The sequence below is a fragment of the Panthera uncia genome, assembly GCF_023721935.1.
Source record: "Panthera uncia isolate 11264 chromosome C1 unlocalized genomic scaffold, Puncia_PCG_1.0 HiC_scaffold_3, whole genome shotgun sequence".
NCBI lineage: Eukaryota > Metazoa > Chordata > Mammalia > Carnivora > Felidae > Panthera > Panthera uncia.
This window is the reverse complement of record NW_026057584.1, coordinates 60,782,899-60,805,202: the sequence shown is the minus strand read 5'-3', so window position 1 is coordinate 60,805,202 and position 22,304 is coordinate 60,782,899. Positions and strand designations below refer to the sequence as shown.

At 37.7% G+C, this 22,304-nt stretch overlaps 1 protein-coding gene and 1 non-coding gene across 5 annotated transcripts in view; one reads left to right on the top strand and one right to left on the bottom strand.

Annotated features, from left to right (window-relative positions):
- Positions 1-22,304, bottom strand: part of METTL8 (methyltransferase 8, methylcytidine) — a 98,944-nt gene that overhangs the window by 58,331 nt on the left and 18,309 nt on the right. The gene's annotated exons all lie outside the window — the stretch shown is intronic.
- Positions 7,123-7,231, top strand: LOC125912025 (small nucleolar RNA U13). Its single transcript, XR_007454592.1, has one exon. It is a non-coding gene; the product is annotated as a small nucleolar RNA U13 (small nucleolar RNA).

Below are 22,304 nucleotides of genomic sequence, written 5' to 3'. Positions count from 1 at the left end.
TAAACATAAAATTCAAGATCTTCTTTTTGGAGGAAAAAGAAAGGCTTAGTTATACACCAAAAAGACTGTAATGGTTCCATTCAAATGTGACTAACAGTGATGAGAAATGAAACATTCAATAGCTACTGCAGATCTCCTGTTTCTTGTTTGTTTTTCCTTCTCTGCTAAATGCAAGCTCTTTGGTGGAGGCAAATGAAATTAAATGCTCTACCTTTCCTCTGATGTGCCTTTGTTCTTTTCTCCTGCCTGTGTTCCATGTAAGACTAACAAAACCCTACCTGCACAATTATTTTTAGAGCTCTCTTTCTGCACTGAATATTATTCATAAAATCTGTATGCTGAAGAGTAGAAACTGATTACACCTAGAAAGAGAGGCAATTCATGCTCAAAAGTGTAAAATGATGTAAACGTTTTCCACCCAGGAAAGCCAAATCAAAATGAAATTTCAATCTTCAAAAAATCATGTGATACTTATCTATATCTATCTATATAAAAGAGGAAGACAGGGGAAAAAAGATATGAGTTTCTCTCACTATAAATGATCAAGAATCTCTATAGGCAGCTGTTTAGGCAGCTTGTTTTTCTAATTAACTACATAAACATCTTTACCTCATTTATTTATTATCTGTAACAGTTACACACAGCCTTGTATTGCTATTTATCTTTCTTATTATATAAATATGATACACTTACATAATACAACATAGAAAAATACATAATAAAATTATATAAATGCCTTAACCAAATTGCAAGCTTCTAAGGGCAGCACCAAGCTGCTCATGAATTAACTGTTTGACTGATAATACAAAAATGATCCTTGTCTGACATAAATTTCATAAGAAGGAAACAACTTCATATCTTCCAGGCTGGCTCCTAAGCAGCATACAGCATGGAAGAAGGACATGACAGAAGAATGTGGCAGTATACAGACAGCTATCCAGTTACATTGATTACAGTGATTTAAAAGTGTGTGTCTTATGTTATAACTATCATGTTAGCTTAATGTCTACTAGGTCTTGGTTTCATTTTGTGATGGGAAAAGAAAAGATGGGCAAGGTCAACCCCAGACAGAATTCCGGTACAGAAAGCTGTACATGCGGGTACATAACAGAGCTTCAAAATACATGAAACTGCATGAATAAGCAGTATTTTTTTTAGTGTTTATTTATTTATTTTGAATGCGAGCAGGGGAGGGGCAGAGAGAGAGTGTAAGAGAGAAATGAGAGAAATGCAAGCAGGCTCCGCGCTGTCAGTGTGGAGCCTGACAGGGGCTCGAACTTATAAACTGTGAGATCATAACCTGAGAGGAAATCAAGAGTGGGATGCTTAACTGACTGAACTACCCAGGTGCCCCAAGTAGTATTTTTATTTGAAATAAGACAAAGAAGTATAGCTAAAAATATTCCATTCACCCAAAAGAGGCAGGAAAGGAAGCACAGAGAAACTAAAAACAAAAGAGACAATTAGAAAACAAATACTAGGATGGCATATTTATCTTTTTAAATTTATTTTTATTTATTTTTTTGTTTTAGAGAGAGAGCATGCAAATGGGGGACACAGGCAGAGGGCGACAGAGAATCTTAAGCAGGCTCCATGCTCAATGCAGAGCCTGATGCAGGGCTTGATCCCATGACCCCGGGATCATGACCTGAACTGAAATCAAGAGTGTTATGCTTAACCGACTAAGACACCCAGGCACCCCTAGGATGGCATATTTAAACCCAACTATATCAACAGTTACATTAAATGTAAATGGATTCCCATTAAAAGACATGGATTGTCAATTTGTATGAAAAAGCAAGACTCAACCACATATTGTCTATAAGAAAAGCACTTTCAATATAAAAATACAACTAAATTAAAATAAAAAGAGATACTAAGCAAATGTTGCATGAGAAAACTGGCAGAGCTATATTAATAGTGTTAAAAATAAAACCACAGACCCAAATGGCATCACTTAGGGTAAGGCCCCAAGTCAGTAAAATAAGACTTAATACCTAACCTAACTGTAATTTTAAACCCCCAGAAATGTAACCTTTAATCAGTCAGCATGAGACTTTCCTTGTCAGCACTAGGGACTTTATTGAGACACCCTTTCACTTCTCCTTAGGAGGGCAACCTTGCCTAAAACAATGGATTCTTTGCTAATAATTTCCTTTTTTCTGCTCCCTCTTTACCTTCAAAAACCTTTTCCTTTCTGTAGTCCTTCAGATCTTTCTACCTGCTAGATGGGATGCTGCCTGATTTGTGAATTGGTTAATAAAGCCAACTTGATCTTTATAATTTATTAGTTGAATTTTTGTTATTTAATAACAAAGTAGACTAACACACAAAAAAGAGTATTACAGATATAAAAAGGGACATTTAATAATGGTGAGCCAATTTATCAATACATACAATCCTAAATGTGCATGTACATAATAACAGAGCTTCAAAATACATGAAGCAAAAATGAACAAAACTTTTTAAAAGGATAAATTAACAAATTCACAGTAATTCTTCAAGATTTCGATACCCCTCTCCCAGTAATAAAAAGAACATTCAGAAACAAACTATCAAGAATAAGTATATGGAAGAATTAACACCTAAATGACACATATAAAGAACACTATACCTAATAACAGCTGAATGCACATTTGTTCTTTTTTTTTTTCTTCCTTTCTTTTTTATTAGTGTTTCCCCCCTTGCGGCTAATGATTTCCTCCTGCATGGAGTGCTCTTCCTCTTCCTCTTTGTCCTTTGCCCTATCTACTCTTGCGTCTTAATGGATCCCTTATAACCCTGTCCCACCTTCTCTACAGCGTCGTCCTGGGCCAGCCCAATACACAGAGACATCTTCCTCTGACTGTTGGGGGATCTACCAGGCTACACCACTCAGGAGGCATTAACTTGTTAACTTTTTGTGTGTATTTGCATGATTTGACCATCTAGATTTTGATGTTTTGAGGGTAAGGATTCTGTTTTATTTTATTTGGATTTTTTAAAGACTGATTATTATTTTTATTATTATAATGATTTTTAATTCAAATCCAAGTTAGTTAACAGATAGTGTAATAATAATTTCAGAATAGAATTTAGTGATTCATCGCTTACATATAACACCCAGTGCTCATCCCAACAAGTGTCCTCCTTAATGCCCCTCACCCCTTCCCAATACCCCTCAAGCAACCCTCAGTTTGTTCTCTATATTTAAGAGCCTTTTATGGTTTGTCTCCCTCCCTGTTTTTATATTATTTTTGCTTCCCTTCCCCTATGTTCATCTATTTTTTTTCCCAATGTTTATTTACTTCTGAGAGAAAGAGAGAGAGACAGAGGCATGAGCAGGGGAAGGGCAGAGAGAGGGAGACACAGAATTTGAAGCAGGCTCCCGGCTCTGAGCTGTCAGCACAGAGCCTGATGCAGGGCTCAAACTCACAGACCGTGAGATCATGACCTGAGCTGAAGTCGGACGCTTAACCGGCTGAGCCACCCAGGCGCCCCATCTGTTTTGTTTCTTAAATTTTACATATGAGTGAAATCATGTATTTGTCTTTCTCTGATTGACTTATTTCACTTAATGTAATACACTAGTTCTTTCCATGTTGTTGCAAATGGCAAGATTTCATTATTTTTGATCACCAAGTAATATTCCATCATAAATATATACCTCATCTTCTTTATCCATTCATCACTAGATGGAAATTTGGGATCTTTCCACACTTTGGCTATTGTCAATAGTGCTATTAACATTGGGGTGCATGTGCCCCTTTGAAACAGCACTCCTGTATCCTTCAGATAAATACCTAGTAGTGCAAATCCTGGGTTGCAGAGTAGTTCTATTTTTAATTTTTTGAGGAACCCCACACTGTTTTCCAGAGTGGCTGCACCAGTTTGCATTCCCACCATCAGTGCAAAAGGGTTCCCCTTTCTCCACATCCTTGCCAACATCTGATGTTGCCTGAGTTGTTAATTTTAGCCATTCTGACTGGTGTGAGGTGGTATCTCATTGTGGTTTTGATTGGTGATTTCCCTGATGATGAGTGATGTTGATGTTGAGCATCCTTTCATGTGTCTATTAGCCATCTGGATGTCTTCTTTGGAAAAGTGTCTATTCATGTCTTTTGCCCATTTCTCCACTGGATTATTTGTTTTTTTGGGGTGTTGATTTTGATAAGTTCTTTATAGATTTTGGATAGTAACCCTTTATCTGATATGTCATTTGCAAATATCTTCTCCCATTCCATTGATTGCCTTTTAGTTTTGATTTTTTTTTCCTTTGCTGTGCAGAAACCTTTTATCTTGATGAGGTCCCAATGGTTCATTTTTGCTTTTGTTTCCCTTGCCTCCAGAGGCATGTCAAGTAAGAAGTTGCTGCAGCCAAAGTCAAAGAGGTTGTTGTCTGTTTTCTCTAGGATTTTGATGGTTTCCTGTTTTACATTTAGGTCTTTCATCCATTTTGAGTTTATTTTTGTGTATGGTGTAAGAAAGTGGTCCAGGTTCATTCGTCTGCATGCCACTGTCCTTTTCCCAGCACCACTTGCTGAAGAGACTGTCTTTTTTCCACTGGATATTCTTTCCTGCTTTGTCAAAGATTAGCTGGCCATAGATTTGTGGGTCCATTTCTGGGTTCTCTATTCTATTCCAATGATCTATTTGTCTGTTTTTGTGCCAGTACCATATTGTCTTGATAATTACAGCTTTGTAATATAGTTTGAAGTCTGGAATTGTGATGCCTCCAGCTTTGGGTTTCTTTTTCAACATTACTTTGGCTATTTCTTTGGCTTTTCTGGTTCCATACAAATTTTAGGATTGTTTGTTCTAGCTCTGTGAAGAATGCTGGTGTTATTTTCATCAAGATTGCAGTGAATATGTAGATTGCTTTGGGTAGTACCGACATTGTAACAATATTTGTTCTTCCAATCCATGAATGTGGAATGTTTTTCCATTTTTTTTGTGTCTTCAATCTCTTTCATAAGCTTTCTATTGTTTACAGTATATAGATTTTTCACCTCTTTGGTTAGGTTTATTCCTAGGTATTTTATGGTTTTTGGTGAAATTGTTAATGGGATAGATTCCTTGATTTCTCTTCTGCTGCTTCATTATTGGTATATAGAAATGCAACCAACTTTTGAACATTGATTTTATATCTTGTGAATTTGCTGAATTCATGTATCAATTCTAGCAGGGTTTTTTTGGCGGAGTCTTTTGGGTTTTCTACATCTAGTACATGTTATCTGTGAACAGTGAACATTTGACTTCCTCCTTGCTGATTTGGATGCCTCTAATTTCTTTGCGTCGTCTGACTGATGAGGCTAGGACTTCTAACATCATGTTGAAAACAGTGGTGAGAGTGGACATCCTTGTCATGTTCCTGTCGTTAGGAGGAAAGCTCTCAGTTTTTCCCCATTATATTAGTGGTGGGCCTTTCATATTTGGCTCTTATGATCTTGAGGTATGATCCTTCTATCCCTACTCAAATCCCTACTCTATCCCTCAAAAAGAAGGTTTTTAAGAAGAAAGGATGCTGTATTTTGTCAAATGCCTTTCAACATCTATTAAGAGGATCATGTGGTTTTTATCCTTTCTTTTATGTATCACACTGATTGATTTGCGGATATTGAACCAGCCCTGCATCCCAGGAATAAAACCCACTTGATCATGGTGAATAATTCTTTTAATGTATTGTTGGATCTGGTTTGCTACTATCTTGTTGAGAATTTTTGTGAATGCACATTTTTGTGAATGTGCATTGGCAAATATCTTCCAAGGCAGACCACATATGCCATTCTACAAAATAAGTCTCAGTAAATCCCAAAGTATTAAAATCATACAGAGTATGCTTTCTGGCCATTAACAATGTTTAATGTTAATATTTCTGATGAATTGATTCATTAATAAATATTCCTCCTGAGTTTTGGTAATAGTTATTTTCTTGAAGTCTACTTTGTCTAAGATTAATATAATCCTACCAGCTGTCTTATGCAGTATTTCATATGTTTATATATATATATATAAATATATATATATATGCATATACACATATATATACTTACATATACGCATATGTGTATATGTATACGCATATGTGTATATATATATATATACACGCATATACTTACATATATATATGTGTATATGCGTATATATATATATATATATATATATACACATTCTAAATGCATTTGTGTGCTTACATTTAAAGTGCATATTGCTGGTTCTTGCTTTTTTAATCCAAACTTTAAAGGGTAAGATATCTAGAAATTTTCCCAAATACTTAGAAATTAAGCAACACACATCTAAACAACATATAGGTCAAAGATTTACATGAGTTAGTAAATCTTAAGGTAAATTAGAAAATATGTTGAACTAAATAACAATGAAATGTTAAAATATCAAAACTTATAGGATGTACCTATGTTTAGAGGAAGATTGATAGTTTTAAATGCTTCTATTAGAAAGAAAGAAAGATCTCAAATCAATGATCCAGTTTCAATCTTAAGAAGCTAGAAAAATAGTAAATGGGATGCAAAGTAAGTGGAAAGAATGAAACAACAGAAACTAAAAGCAGAAATGGGGGCACCTTGGTGGTTGAATGTCTGACATCAGCTCAGGTCATGATCTCACAGTTCCTGAGTTCGAGCCCTACATAGCAGCTCTGCTGACAGCTGGGAGCTGGGAGCCTGCTTTGGATTCTGTGTCTCCTTCTCTCTCTGCCCTTCCTTTGCTTGCATTATACCTCTCTCTCTCTCAAAAATAAATAAAACATTGGGGCGCCTGGATGGCTCAGTCAGCTAAGTGTCTGACTTCGGCTCAGGTCATGATCTCAGGGCTTGTGGGTTTGAGACCCAGTGGCGTTGGCTCTGCATTGACAGCTCAGAGCCTGGAGTCTGCCTCCGATTCTGTCTCCCTCTCTCTCTGCCCCTCCCCTGCTTGTGCTCTCTCCTCTCTCTCAAAAATAAATACTTGAAACAAACACACAAATAAATATTAAAAAAAATAAGGGCAGAAATCAATGAAACAGAAAATGGACAAAACAGGGAAAATCAAAGTCAAAGCTGATTCTTTGAAAAGATTAATAAGACTGATAAGCTTCTGGCAAGACTAATCTCCAACACTTGTGTCTCAAACAATGCAAATTTCTGGATCCTTTTGTAGTTCTTAAGTGTAAGGATTGGGTGTTCATGCTGTTGTGTGGTGTGACATGTGCTTCCCTCAAACCTTGTTATGACCTCAGCACATTACTCATCTAATGTGAAAAAAAATGAAAAAAACCCCACAAATTTCCAATAACAGGAATAAAATAGGAGGCATCACCACAGACCCTATAGGCATTGAAAAGCTAATAATGAAGTATTACAAAAAATTATATTCCATTTATTATATGAGATAAATGCCATCAAAACCACAATTTAGCAATAACTTACCAAAACAGCACAAGAAAAAAAATTCAAATAGCCCTAAATTTATTAAATAAATTTAATTTGTAATTAAAAGCAAAATAAACATCATACCCATTAGGATGGCTATTATTTAAAAAAAAAGGATGTGGAGAAACCAGAACCTTTGTGCATTGGTGGTGGGAATATAAAAGGGTGCAGATGCTGTGGAAAACAGTATGGCAATTCCTCAAAATATCAAACATGGTATTACTGTGCAATCCAGCAATTCTACCTCTGGATGTATATCCAAAGTAAGTGCAAGGAAGGACTTGAAGAGATATTTGTACATCATGTTTATAGCAACATTACTCATAATAGACAAAAGGTGGAAAAAAACCTGAGTGTCTACCAAAAGATGAATGGATAAACAAAATAACATATACGTAAAATGGAATATTATTCAGTTTAAAAAGAAGGGAATTTCAATGCATGCTGCAACATGGATGAGCCTTGAAGAAATTATGCTACGTAAAATAAGCCAATCATAAAAGGACAAATGTAGTATCGTTCCTCTTACATGAAGTTCCTAAAATAGTTAAAAATTCATCGAGGCAGAAAGTAGAATGGTGGTGGGCTACCAGGATGAGAGAATGGGAAGTTAAGTGTTTAATGGGTATATAGCTTCAGTTGGGGAAAAAGCTCTAGAGATGGATAGTTGTGATATCTGCACAACAACGTGAATATACTTGATGTCACTGAACTGTATACTTGAAAAAGATTAAAATGGGGAGCACCTGGGCAGCTCATATCAGTGAACATCCAACTCTTGATTTCAGCTCAGGTCATGATCTCACAGTTTGTGGGATTGAGCCCCACTTGGGACTCTCTCTGCCCCACCCCACTTGCACACATGTCCGCGTGCACGCTGTCAAAACGAATAAACTAAAAAAAAAGATTAAAATGTATGTTAAATTTTATATATATTTTACCATGATAAAAAACAAAAAACCTGCCTACAAAGAAAACTGCAAGCTCCAACGGCTTCACTAGTGAATATCAAACACTTCAGGAAGAAATAACAAAATCTTACGCCGAGTCTTTCAGAAAATAGAGGAGAGAACACTTACCATTTTGTTTTATGAGGCCAGCATAACTCTGATAAGTAGAACAAGTGTATATTTGAATTGTTTGAATATTGGCTACATTGTTACAATGCAGCTTTTCTCATAGACTTAGCGCTTCTCATTGTAGTTTCAAGTTATCAAGTGTTTGTCAGAAATAAAACTTGAGGGTATCTAAAAGGGAGAAGCCTAAGTAAGAGTTTTTTAGACGTGTTTTAGTGTGCTTTAATTGCTAAGGCTGATATGTAGTCTGAGTTCCTTTAGTTCAGAGAAGAGAAAAATGAAGATAACAAAAATCTTCACAAACCCTTGTTTGGTGTTTAGAAAGTTTTTGTTTATTGTTGGAAGCACCTGAAAGAGTTTTGTGGTCTTCACCCTTCATTTAACTTAGCTCAAACCAATTCTGCCATATCAAATTCTAGTCCATAAAATCATACGGTATTTTATTTACTTTTTACTTTACTTTCTTTTACTTACTTTGCCTATAGGTTCCTACTTGCAGCTCACCATCCCATAGTGGTTCTTCCTATCGAGTCTTGTCAAGGTCAAAGTGAAACAGAATGAGCATGACTTCAGGGCCATGGCCCTCTGAGATTTCAATGCCACGACTCAGTCATGAGTAGTTAATTGGCTAAAGAAATCACTAAGGAACAGATCCAAAAAGGAACTGAAGCTCAGATAAATATCAGAGTGATATCAGAATTTATCAGAGTAAATATCAGAATTTTATTATCTACAACATTATACTTTTTAGTTGTAAGTACACAGAGGTATGCCATGAAATGCTGACAGACTTTCTGCCAGCTTAGATACAGCTAAGTGTGGACCTATTTTAGAATGCAAGGAATAGCACAAATGTACAAAATGCCTCAGGTTCCACATACAGTATGACAAGCCAAGGAGAAGATGGTTTTAATACCACTCTGCTGGGCTAATCACTTGTGCATAGCAAAAGAAGAAGCCTTGGTATAGAAGGAAGATCTCTGCCCTACCTCCGATTTTGGCAAAAGGCTTTGCTCTCTACTAAAATGGAGCCCTTTTCACAATGACTCACCCATCTGTTTTACCATACCAACAAACTATACCATATTCTACCAGAATATGTAAGATGTACAAGGATATTTCATATTACAAACATGAAAAAGTGTTTCTTAAATAACTGAAAATTTAATTTTTATAGAATAATAGTTTTAAGTACTTTTTAAGTAAAAAGAATAACTTCAGTTGAAGGAAACACTCCATACTAAATTTTGAAAACTGAAAAAAATATTTGAGGAAGTAAAAGCACTGATCCCAATTTATCTTTCATGTAAATCTCAACTAATAAAAAAGTTAAGTATTTGCCATGTGTGAGACCCTATTCCAAGCACTTTACATGTATTATCTTATTTAACCTCTATTTCCCTATCACAGGGCATTATTTTTATACCCACATTACAAAGGAAAAACCCATACAGGATGACATAAAACTAACATGCTTAATGGTCACCCAACCCATAAGTGATGAGGCTTTAATTTGAACTCAAGCAGTCTAACTGGAGAGTCCACGCTCTACCTTTCATTGCATGTTGTTTTTACATCTTTGTTATTCACATACATATAAATCACCCATTTGCCTTCTACTTTTGTACATCATACCTGCAAGCAAGAAGGATTACAGCATTGATTCTCCAGTCTTTACTGGGGTTGCTAATTTGCTCTGACTGATTTAAGGAGGCCTCCTTCATTTTTTGCAATTCTGTTTCTTCTCTTGGGCCTTAATTAAATAGCAAGCAATTCCAGTGGGAGACACTAGTCCCCAGATTTAGGAAAGCATCATTACACTTTTGCCAATACTCAAATCTCAAGATACAGGCAAAGAGCTCTTGTATCACCTAAATAACGTAACATTTTAATACCCATTTTATTCTCGCTGGTCTTCTACTTTTACACAGCTGAGGGTTAGAGGCAAAGGAGGACCTTACTTGCCTTCTATCTAAGCTTGATCCTAAGATTGCTGTCTCACATCTCAATACTACCAGAAAAGCACCAAAGAACTAGAGCAAATAGTACTGCTGTTTGTGTGAATCTGTAACAGTTATCCTTGGAGCATTCAGCTGGCTCTAAGCAAAAACTATTTGTTAGGCTCCCCAAGAATGATTCCCAGTTGTCTCAGCTAACTGAAATCACAGGAAAAGAAACTGCTGTTAATCATACACTAAATGCCTGCCCTCCACTTAAAAGTTAACTCCCCTTTGATGTTTCCTGGGTTCTGAGCATCTTAAAAGATAAATTAGCGAGACATTTGTGTTTTTACCTTTGTCACTGTTTAGCTTTTCTTCTCAGTTGGGAAGCTGGTACAAAGGTTTCATTCAGAGGAACAAACATCATCTAGATAAAACTGCACTAACATTACCTGAGAGGCTAGCATTAATGAGAGCAAATTAAAGTGCTATTGTTGTACTGTTTTTGGATAGTGAAAGCCGACAGGTAAGAAACACTTAAGTATCAACTACACTGCAGTGAAAACTAAAGCTTCAATTAACCCTGGCAATTTCTAAGAACTCCAAGGGTGACCATCTGTGAGGCAAACAGCTCAGAAAACTTATACATCTTGTTTTAATCTTTCTATGGATGATTATAATTTCAGGGTATAAATAAGGCTATTAGCAAGAACAGAACAACAACAATAATTACAGTAAGTATTTGCAGAGCACTTTGATCACACCATGACATCAGTCACTTTGCAGCTTCAAAATGGAAATCTCATGCTCAGTGTTTGGTCACTATGACTGCCCTTAAAGGGGGCCACACCATGTACTCACGAGGGTCTACTGGGACTCACAAGTTCTTTAAGGGATTTCATGTCAGCCCATCTTAAAGGGGCCTCAATCCTAAACATCTGAAGGATATACCATTCTATTTACACTGGAAGTTGTTTCCAAAATCATTATGCTGGACCAGAATGAAATCTGTTTTAACTCATTCACCTGGCATTTCACATTTGTGTGCACTATGGTAACCTCTGGAGGCATTAATTAGATTTGGTGGGCTGAGAAAGGGTACTAAGTTACATGCATACTTTATGTGCTATCAGTCTCGACAAGTGTTAGTAAAAAATGCACATGGATGAGATTGATGTAGTTCGTCTGTTAACGAGACTTCTGCTTTTTGTTCATTGCAAAGGTCTCTATCCCTAGGTGTAGCAGATGGCAGAAGGTACTTGTACACATATACAGGATTTACCCAGTCACATTTTGGACTAATGTATCAATAACGCTCCCCTGTTACAAAATGGAATATTATAAAAACTTTATATCATAAATGGATGTTAGGTATAAAAAGCCTGAAATACAGAATCAGTGAATAAAGGTGTCCAAATGAATGTATTTCTATAATTTCAAAATAACATGGAATTTAGGTAAGCAGAAGCTATAGCACTGTGTAAATTCTACTTTAAAGAACTACAACTAGTTATAACTTGCAAAAAAACAAGGCAAACTGCACCATGGACTATCAGGGAGAATTCTGACTGCAAAACCACAGAAGGCATAACAGGAAAAGGGGCCAAAGAATAAAAAGTAGGATTCACATGAATGGTACAATTTCTACATGAGAAAAGACAAGATGAAGGTCTCCAGAGAGGAATATTGAATTGTCTAGGATTATAGAGTGGATGGCCAGAGTATGTTAGATTCTACAAAAGATGAATCTGTGCTTTCTACCTGTGCTCCCACTTGGATCACTCATGTTTTTTTCTTGTATTGAAGAGTCTTCTTGGACTGGTTTTCTATCCTTAGGCTTTTTATCCAATAGGAAACAGATCCCTGATTTCCTTGTGGTCTTGTGATTACTTGGAGCATCTGTGATTATTCCACCATCTTGTTCTTATTCAAAAGATTAGTCTTCCTAAAAACTCACTTTTCCAGCTTCTCTTACAGCTAGAGGAGACAAGACACCAAGTTCTAGCTGACAGAAACCTGTTAAGGAGCTAATGTCGTTGCTTTCCTACAGAGGAAAAGGGGGCAGAGGATATCCTGCTGGCACAATCTCACCCTACCTCTTTCCTGAACTTAGATGCAATGCTATGTACAAAGGAGGGAAAGGATCTGATTCTTGATGGCAACCCTGAACAGGTAAACCAATGTTAGTTACCACCTTCCCTCTGGACTTCTTGCTAGGTAAGAAAATAAGTCCTTATATATTTTAGCCACTATTAGGTTTTCTGTTATTTTTTCATCCAAGAGGATTCTAAGCTACAATATCCACTACTGTTAAGTCCTGGCAATCCAAGGACAAATCCATTTGGTTTCTGACCTTAAGGATCTTACCATCCAGTGAAGAAGAATGAGATGCAAACAAGGAGTCCTGACGCATGTGTGGTAAAAGTGGGTACAAGGTGCTATTAGAGCAGAGAAGAATGAATGATTAAAGGCTATTGGTAGTGGCCAGGAAAGTTTCTGGGTGGAGGCAAAATCTGTGCTGGGTCTAGAAGAATGAGTGGCAATATTCCAAGGAGATAAGGATAAAAGCCAGGACATTGCAGGCAGAGGGACTGGCACAATTAAAGACAAAAAAGTGTGAAAGCATATGGTACATTCAGGAAATAAAAATTAATTTGGAAAAAGATGCTAATAAGGTAACTTTGAAAATGAATTAGTCTTTAAAACTAAAGGCAAGAAGTATAATAAGCACTGTAATCCAGCTGAAAAAGGGTTAACAATTCTGAAAGCACTATAAAAACACACTGGAATTGAACAATTAAGAAAAAAAATAGTAGATGGTGGGAACCAGGTTTCTCACTGGGAATGGAAGGTTACAAACAAAGGGAAGAAGCTTGGAATGATACATGTGGTAATGGATTAGAAGTGGAATTATCAGTATGAACTCATGTACAGCTTTATATAAATACAGATGTCACATATAGAAATATTTGTAGATATGTATATACATGTTAGCAAGTTAGGATATATACATATATTTCCTTACTCTGCTGGCTGAGAAGGCCTAGAAGTAACCACATCCCAGTAGCAACAAGCACATGAAGCACCCAGATCTTGGTTTCTACTACTATTCTCTAATAAAAGGAACTAATGCTCCTTGGAGAAATGACTGATGCTAGGACTGGGGCAAGGAATATACAAGATGAGTTTGGAGCATCTAATAAGTGCCAGAAAGTAAGGAAGTGCTCAAAAATAAAATAAAACAAACAAACCCCCAAACCCCACAATGAAAGAGGTATGTTAAAGGGACATGTGAGCCAACTGAAAGAGCTCCTAATGGGGCCAAAGCTGAAACACTATGAGCAACAAAATAGTTTGGGTTATAACCCCCAAATAAAATAAATATCCATATGTCCATATGGATACAAATGATTGATTAAATAAATAAATGAAGGAAAGGAGACAAATTTCCCATGCAGAAGAATTCCAAATAACTTATGTAGATACTCCATCCTCAAGGGGTGGACCATAACTTCTCATTCCTTAAGTGCAGGCTGCACAGAGTGACTTCCTTCTAAAGAGTACAGTATGGAGGGGCACCTGGGTGGCTCAGTTGGGTAAGCGTCCGACTTCAGCTCAGGTCAGGATCTCGAGGTTCCCAAGTTCGAGCCCCGTGTCGGGCTCTGTGCTGACAGCTCAGAGCCCGGAGCCTGCTTTGGATCCTGTGTCTCCCTCTCTCTCTGCCCCCTCTCCCACTCACACTCTGTCTCTCTCTCAAAAATAAATAAAACTATTTTTTAAAAAAAGAGTACAGTATGGAAAGGGGGAGAAAGTTAACTCTGAAGTAGAGAAACTTGACAAACACTAACTCAGGTAATCAAAGTTAACATCAACAGTGATGTCATGTTGATAGTATGTATTCTTTTTTTAATGTTTATTTTGGGAGAGAGAGGAAGAGAAAGAGAGAGAGAGAGAGAGAGAGAGAGAGAAAGAGGGAGAATGAGTGGGGAGGGGCAGAGAGAGAGAGGGAGAGAGAGAATCCCAAGTAAGCTCCATGCTGTTAGCACAGAGCCTAACTTGGGGCTCAGTTCCACAAACCACGAAATCATGACCTGAGCCAGAATCAAGAGTCAGACACTGAACTGACTGAGCCACCTAGGTGTGTCGATAGTATGTATTCTTGACATGATGTAATGAGAATGGCACTTTGCCTCTGTGTTCTTCTTCCTCTCCCCAAACCCATAACCCCAGTCTAATCGTAAGAAAAACATCAGACAAACCTCATTTGAGGAACATTCTTTAAAATACCTGATAGTACTCTTCAAAACCATCAAGGTTATCAAAAAAAACAAGGTAATCTGAAGGGTGCCTGTGTGGTTTAGTTGGTTAAGCATTGGACTCTTGATTTTGGCTCAGGTCATGATCTCACGGTTTGTGGGATTGAGCCCTGTGTTGGGCTTTGCACTGGCAGAGCCCGTTTAGGATTCTCTCTTTTCCTCTCTGCCCTTCCCCTGCTCATGCTCTATTTCTCTCCCAAAGTAAACATTTAAAAAAAAAAAAAAAAAAGTTAATCTCAGAAACTGTAAGGGCCAAGAGGAACCTAAGGAGACATGACAACTAAATGCAATGTGGTGTCCTGACTGAGATTCTGGAATAGAAAAAGGATATTAGGTGAAAACTAAGAAAATCCAAGTAAACTATGTACTTTACTGTAAACAGTAATGTATTGACACTGGTTCATTAATTGCGACTAATATACCATACTAATATAAGATGTTAATAATAGGAGAAACTTGGTATGGAATATATGGTAGCTATGCTATTTTCACAATTTTTCTATAAATCTAAAACTGTTCTAAAATGAAAAGTTTATTTAAAAGAATTAACTTTGTATGCTTACAGTCTATGATGTGAAGGGCAGACAGGGGGTGGGGGTAGGGGTGGGAGGTGTTTATAAGGCTGGAAATTTAGGCCGGAGCTAGATAGGAATCTTTCTACCAAATTAAGCAGTTTCAATGTTTTTCTAAAGGCATTGACAACAACTGAAGAGTTTTAAACAAGGTGAGCAACATGACGAGATTTGTATTCTATAAAGACTATAATGATCGTTTTATACTACCAAACTACCAAAGTTGGACACTTAACTGACTGAGCCACCCAGGAGCCCCTTTGCATGTATAGCTTTTAAAATCTTCATATATGATCCTGGTGCACATCAATGGTTGAGAACCACTCCTACACAGAACTGATTAAATGAGGGCTCCACACAATAAGAATTTGTCAGAGATCATGGGAGCTAGAGAAGACAGTAGCATGAAAATCAAGGAAGGGGCCAAGTCAAGACATATTTTAGAGTCAGAATCAATAGTTTTTGTTTTTTTTTTTTGTTTGTTTGTTTGTTTTTTTAATGACTAGATGTGAAAGCAGGATGAAGCCAAACATGAAACACAACTTCTGGCTTGGGTGGCTGGGTAGAGGATGAGACTATTCACGACAGAATTCAGAAAAAAGGTTATGACAATGGTGGGACAGTGGTAGAGAAGAGAAGATAGATTGTTTGCACATAACAAATTTTAAGGATCCCACAATATATTTAAATGGGTATTGCAATATGAATTTAGGTAGCTGGTAGGCACTAGAGATGTAGATTTGGGAGACAGATCACTGGTTTCCAGGTGGTGGCTGAAGTCATGATGAATTGACCAAGAGAAAAAATGAGACAGATGGAACTCATAGTAATACAACACTTAGGAGACGGGTACAGGAAGAAGAATCAGCTTCTGTGATCAAATACTAAAGAACACTAAAAGAAACTAAAAATAACAGGTTTTGGAAGCAGAGATCAATGATGACCTTTATCAAAGTGTTTTGATCCTGGCTGTGCCAGCAGAAGGCAGAGTTGAGGGATAAGTAGGTCAATATGAGTAGGGGAGGTAGTGAATAGAGATGAGTCTGATAGGCGGTGGAAAGGAAAAGAGAGAACTTGGCTAAATCTTGAGGTGTCACCTAGATCAAAGAAGAGTTATTTGTTAAGATGCAGAGAATCTTGAGTATCTTTGTAGAATGAGAGAAAACCTAATATTGAAAAAAAAAAACAGAATGAAAATACTGGAAAGAGATGGATGGTTGACAAACAAATTTCAAGAAGTGGGAGGAAGGGTGGGGAATTAAGTACACCAAAAACATGTTAACTATGTAAGATGTCAAGAACAATCTCATCCTCTGATGAGTGAGAACAGGTGAGTTTGTGGTGGAAGGGAAAATTGTTCAGTGAGTCCTTTCCCAATACTCTCTTCTTAATAACTTAAAAAAAAAGTTTTTGTTTTTTTTTTTGAGAGAGAGAGCGAGAGTAAGTTGGGGTGAAGGGCAGAGGGAGAGCAAGAATCTTAAGCAGGGCGCATGTCCAGCATAGAACCCAATGTGGGGCTTGATCTCATGACCATGAGATCATGATCTGAGCAGAAAGAGTCAGATGCTTAACCGACCGAGCCACCAGGCAACCCCCACCCGAATCCCTGATGCTCTCTTTGTGAAGAGGCTGCAAGGTAGGGAACTTGAGAAAAGGAGGAACAGAAAAAAATGGAAAAGAAAACTAACAACATTTGAGTAAAGGAATGTTAACAGCTAATTGGTCCATCTGAAGTTGTGACTCACATTAGTGATCATTTATTGGTGGCCTCCTGAGCACTCACTCCCCACTAATAAATAGCTTGTGTATTTGAAATCTTTGAGTTTGTAGAAAAGCCACACGAGACCTGGCTGAAACTAGAGGTGAACTGTTCAATCTATGCTAAGCCAATCAGCCACATTCCAAACCTATGGGTATAGTGATTGGTTTAGAGGTAAGCATTTGACTAAACTTGTCCAACAGAGTGCACCTTAGGTCTACTGCCAGAGATTTTAGGACAAAGATGGTTTCTCGTACCTGTTATGGATGAAAGAGGAAACATGATGCCCTGTAGCTGCTGAAAGCTGTTACTAGTTAGCTCAGGCTGCCTTAACAAAATGCCAAGGACTGGATGGTTTAAAAAGTAGAAATTTATTTTCTCACAGTTCTGGCAGCCAGAAGTTCAGTATCAAGGTGGTATCAGAATTGGTGAGGTTCTGGTGAGGTATCTCTTGCTGGCCTGTAGACAGCTGTGTCCTCCATGCATGTTTGGGGAAAGAGATGTCTCTCTAGTGTCTCTCTTCTTATAAGGACACAGTTGTTTGTTTTTAATTTTTTTTAAATGTTTATTTATTTTTGAGAGAGAGAGAGAGAGAGAGACAGAACACAAGTGGGGGAGGGGAAGAGACAGAGGGAGATACAGAATCTGAAACAGGCTCCATCCAGGCTCTGAGCTGTCAGCATGGAGCCAGACAGGAGGTTCAAACTCAGGAATGGAAAGATCATGACCTGTGGTTGAAACTGGATGCTTAACTGAGCCACCCAAGCACCCCAGGACACAGTTTTATTGGATTAGGGCCCCACCATTATGATCTCACTTAACTATTATTACCTCGATAAAGGCCCTATCTCCAACAGTCACACTGGGGGTTGGGGCTTCAACACATGAATTGGGGCAGAGTTGGGGAGACACAATTCAGTACATAACAAAAGCCATCTTGGTCTGGCCTCAGGATGGTACAACTTTAGGGTGAAACTAACTCTGAAAGAAAAATTGAAAGATAAAAAGAAGTTAGATGCCATTGTTAAGTAGCTGGATTAAGTTTCATTTGAAGCCTGTCCCACCTCTGGCTTTTTCAGTTATTAAGCCAATACATTCCCTCAATTATTTAAGCCAATCTGAGCTTTCTGTTATCTGTAACCAAAAGTAACCTGATAGTGGGGCACTTGGGTGGCTTAGTCAGTTGAGCATCCCAGTCTTGATTTTGGCTCAGATCATGATCCCAGGGTCATGGGATTGAGCCCTGTGTTGGGCTCCAGGCTGAGCTTGCAGCCTGCTCAAGACTCTCTCTCTCCCTCTGCCCCTCTCCCCGCTTGAACTCTCTCTTTCTCTCTCTCTCTTAAAAAAAAAAAAAAAAAAAAGTAACCTGGTAAAGCAGTTATATGATTTCCTCTACCACCTGGCAGTCTGGGGGCAATATATTTGTTTTTATCTAGATTAGGCCTGTCCAGGCTGGTAGTACAGAAAGTAGTAGTGACTTAGGACAGTGGAATTGAGGGTGAATAGAACTGATGACCATGAAATAAGCCCAAAATGACCAGAAATAAAAAAATAAAGAGGATAGAGGAGAAGGAGGGGTGAGGGTGGGGTGCAGCTGATGGACTTCACGGGGCTTAAGTCTGGGTTAAACAGAAATAAGGGAAAGGGGGGGCACCTGATGAAGCATGCAACTCTTGATCTCAGGGTTATAAATCAGAGCCCCATGTTGGGTGTAGAGATTACTTAAAAATAAAATCTTACAAAAGATTTTATTTTCTTTTAGGAAAGAAAAGAAAAGAAAAGAAAAGAGAAGAAAAAGAAGGGGAAGAGAGATAGAATGTATGGGTTAATAATGAGGCCTTCTGAGTTTATTAACCCATGTCACCTAGTAACAAAAACAGTAACACTGTAACAATGGGAAGGAAATCCTGCTTTCAATGAGAGAAGCTCTTATATGTGGCTAGAAAGAACCACAAGGTTATAAACACCCATGAAAGAGAAACTTTAGCATGGACAGGAGCTAAAAACATGATGGCCATCCACCACCTCATTTTAACCTTCTGAAGGTCATTACAACAGATCTCCATTCCTTGCTCTTCAGGAAAAATCTCCTACTGGACACACCTATTAAAACAGCGTTTGGGGTACGTGGCTGGCTCAGTCAGTAGAGCATGTGACTCTTGATCTCCGGGTTGTGCGTTGGTATAGAGATGACTTAAAAGAATTAAAAACAAACAAGCAAACTGGGTTTGTCAAACTGAGGTCCTATGACAATTTTTTAAATCGTGTTTTTATTATGACAATCTAAAAACAAAATCAATAGGAGCAAAGGTATAACTGCTACTTGATTTCAGTGCCTGGGTTTGCATTTATGATCTTGTTGGCAACAAGCAGCACAGATATAATATGGAAATGAAGCGTCTGAGTATATAGCACACCGCAAAAGATTCTGCAGTATCTCAAATTGAGAAAAGTGGTAAGGGAATTGAGAAGATACACAGCACGTGATAGCAAAGATGGGCTGAAGTCAAGTGAACCTACGTGGAGGAGGTCAGTACCTAATTAATAATGAGAGCTGCAATTTAGTTTTGGTAACACATCAGCAGTCAGTCACATCATGCTGTTAATTTGAATTTTATTGGCCTTGTGATGGTATTTATACTTATTTTGATTTTATAGTTGAAAAAGAGCTCTATGCACAAGGACTTTTACCTAGATTTGTATAACAATATGTCAATTTAAGTCAACCCAGAGATCTGAGAATTTTTTCCCCTTTAAATGGAGGTTTATACATTTTTCAACATTGAGAAATACTGTATTAGGAGATTCTGTTCCAGAGAATTCTCTTATTCCTTTTTTTTTTTTTTTTTTTTAAGTTTATTTATTTTGAGAGAGAGAGTGGGACAGGCACAGAGAACGAGGGAGAGATAGAATCCCAAGCAGGCTCTGCAATGTCAGTGCAGTTCCCAACCAGGGGCTCAAACTCACCAACGCGAAATCATGACCTGAGCTGAAGTCAGACACTTAACCGACTGAGCCACCCAGGAGCCCCTCTTATTCCTCTTTAATAGCTGAAATATTGCAAAGTAGGACAGAATCACCTCAAGTCTTCTTGGAAAGCAGTTTCAAGTGGAGAGGCAAAGGGTTTGGACTAAGTTGAGTGCAGGCTCTGCCACCGGCTACCACACAACCTCTGACGGGATACTTTGTTAATTTACTCAAAGGTGGCTAATAAGAGTATTCTAAGATATAGGAAGGTCACAGAAGGTGATCTATGTAAAATATATATGTAATGTAGTGCTGGATACATGGTAAGTGCTCAGTAAACTTTAGCTGATATTACTGTCATTATCATTAACTTATAACTTCCAGAAGGCTTCATGAACACCACAGAATCAAGCCTTGCACTATACTTCTTAGTTTAAACAGCCCTAAAGTCGTCCCAACTTCCCAAGAAGGTAAGACTAATTTAACAATGAAGTAGGGAAGCAGAGTAGAAAGTGCTAAACTAAGAATATAATAAGCCTCAAGTTCAAGTCCTGGTCCAACCATCTATTATCATGACTTTTAGAAAAGTCACTTACTGGGCCTGAACCTATTGGCTCATTTGCAAAATGGAGATAATTCCTAAGTTACAAAGTTCTTGCACAGAACGTTATAAAATACATCATACCTCACAAATATAAAGTCAAATTATTATTCAGTGAATTCCAGAAACATTTCTATATGGCACTTGTTGGGATGAACATTGGGTGTTACATGTAAGTGATGAATCAGTCACTAAATTCTACTCCTGAAATCATTATTACACTGTATGTTAACTAACTTGCATTTAAATAAAATTAAACAAAAATAAATGGCACCCCTTAAAGTTTGAAAAGGAAAAAATCTATCAGATGAAAAATTAGTAAATTATTAGGAACACCATTCCCACCTCCTACTGTTGAGCAATCAGGTACTGAAATGGTAAATTAGGACAACCAGCCAAACTGAAATTAACAGTCGAGCCTTTTACTTACTGCAACGGTGTAAGCAAGAGGCAACAAGAGGCACCAGCTCTCCAGCATTCCATTTTTCCCTGCGGAATGGCACTCGGTAAGGATCACGTAGATGCAGCACAGATGGGGGAAATTATCTCCTGCCTTTTTATGGATCCATGGGCAAAGGGGAGTGGGGCTGGGGGAAGAAGAGCTAAGAGGGGAATAGTACTGAGCCACCAAAGTGGAGAAAGTATCTCAGCAGCAGTCCTCATTATTGAGCATGACTGCCCAGGGGAGCCTTGACTGCAATCACTCCAGAAAACTGCAATGCACTGGCTGTACCCCAATTCTTGTGTGGGAATGGTAGCTCTTCCCATGAGGCCTTCCAGGAAAATCTTGTAATTGCCTATGGTCAGGCCTGAAACATCACACATAGGATTCTGACTTGGAGCCAGACTCCTCACCCAAAGAAATAAAGGATACAAACACTCTTTACCTAAACATACAATAAACCTTATTCCAAGAAATTATATAAACTAAAAAAAAATCAATAAATTTAGGAATTATTTTTTAAAGCCCATGAATAATAATGCCATAGCAAGTTGCTTAAGAACATTATATATATATGTATAGATAGATGCATACATACATACATAATGTTATATATGTATATATAAAATATTTTTAAAGACTTATTTTTAAGTAATCTCTACACCTAACATGGGGGTTGAACTCACAACCCCAAGATCAAAGTCACATGCTCTACTGAATGAGCCAGCCAGGAGTCCCAAGAAAGAATTATATATTTAACCTCGATCACATCATGTAGAGAAACCTTTGTGATCTTCAATCTATAAAAGGTCTTATTTCTAATATTATCTGTAAGTCAGCTGTTAAAAGCTCAGAACTACATTTTCTTTTTTTTTTTTTTTAAGTTTATTTTGAGAGAGAGAGAGAGAGCACATGTACATGTGGGCACAGGGGACAGGGTGGGGGGAGGAGAGAGAGAGAGAGAGACAGACAGACAGACAGACAGACAGAATCCCAAGCAGGCTCCATGCTATCAGCACAAGCCTGACCTGGAGCTCGATCCTACCAATCGTGAGACCCTGACCTAAGCCCCTGACCTGAGCAACCCATGCGCCCTAGAACCATATGTTCTATAGAAACATTTTAAATGGTGATTAAGATACAAGACTAGCCCACACATGCTTTTTAAATCCATAATGTGGATGAAAAGAAATTTGTTTATTTTAAATGATCTTAGAAAACTGGC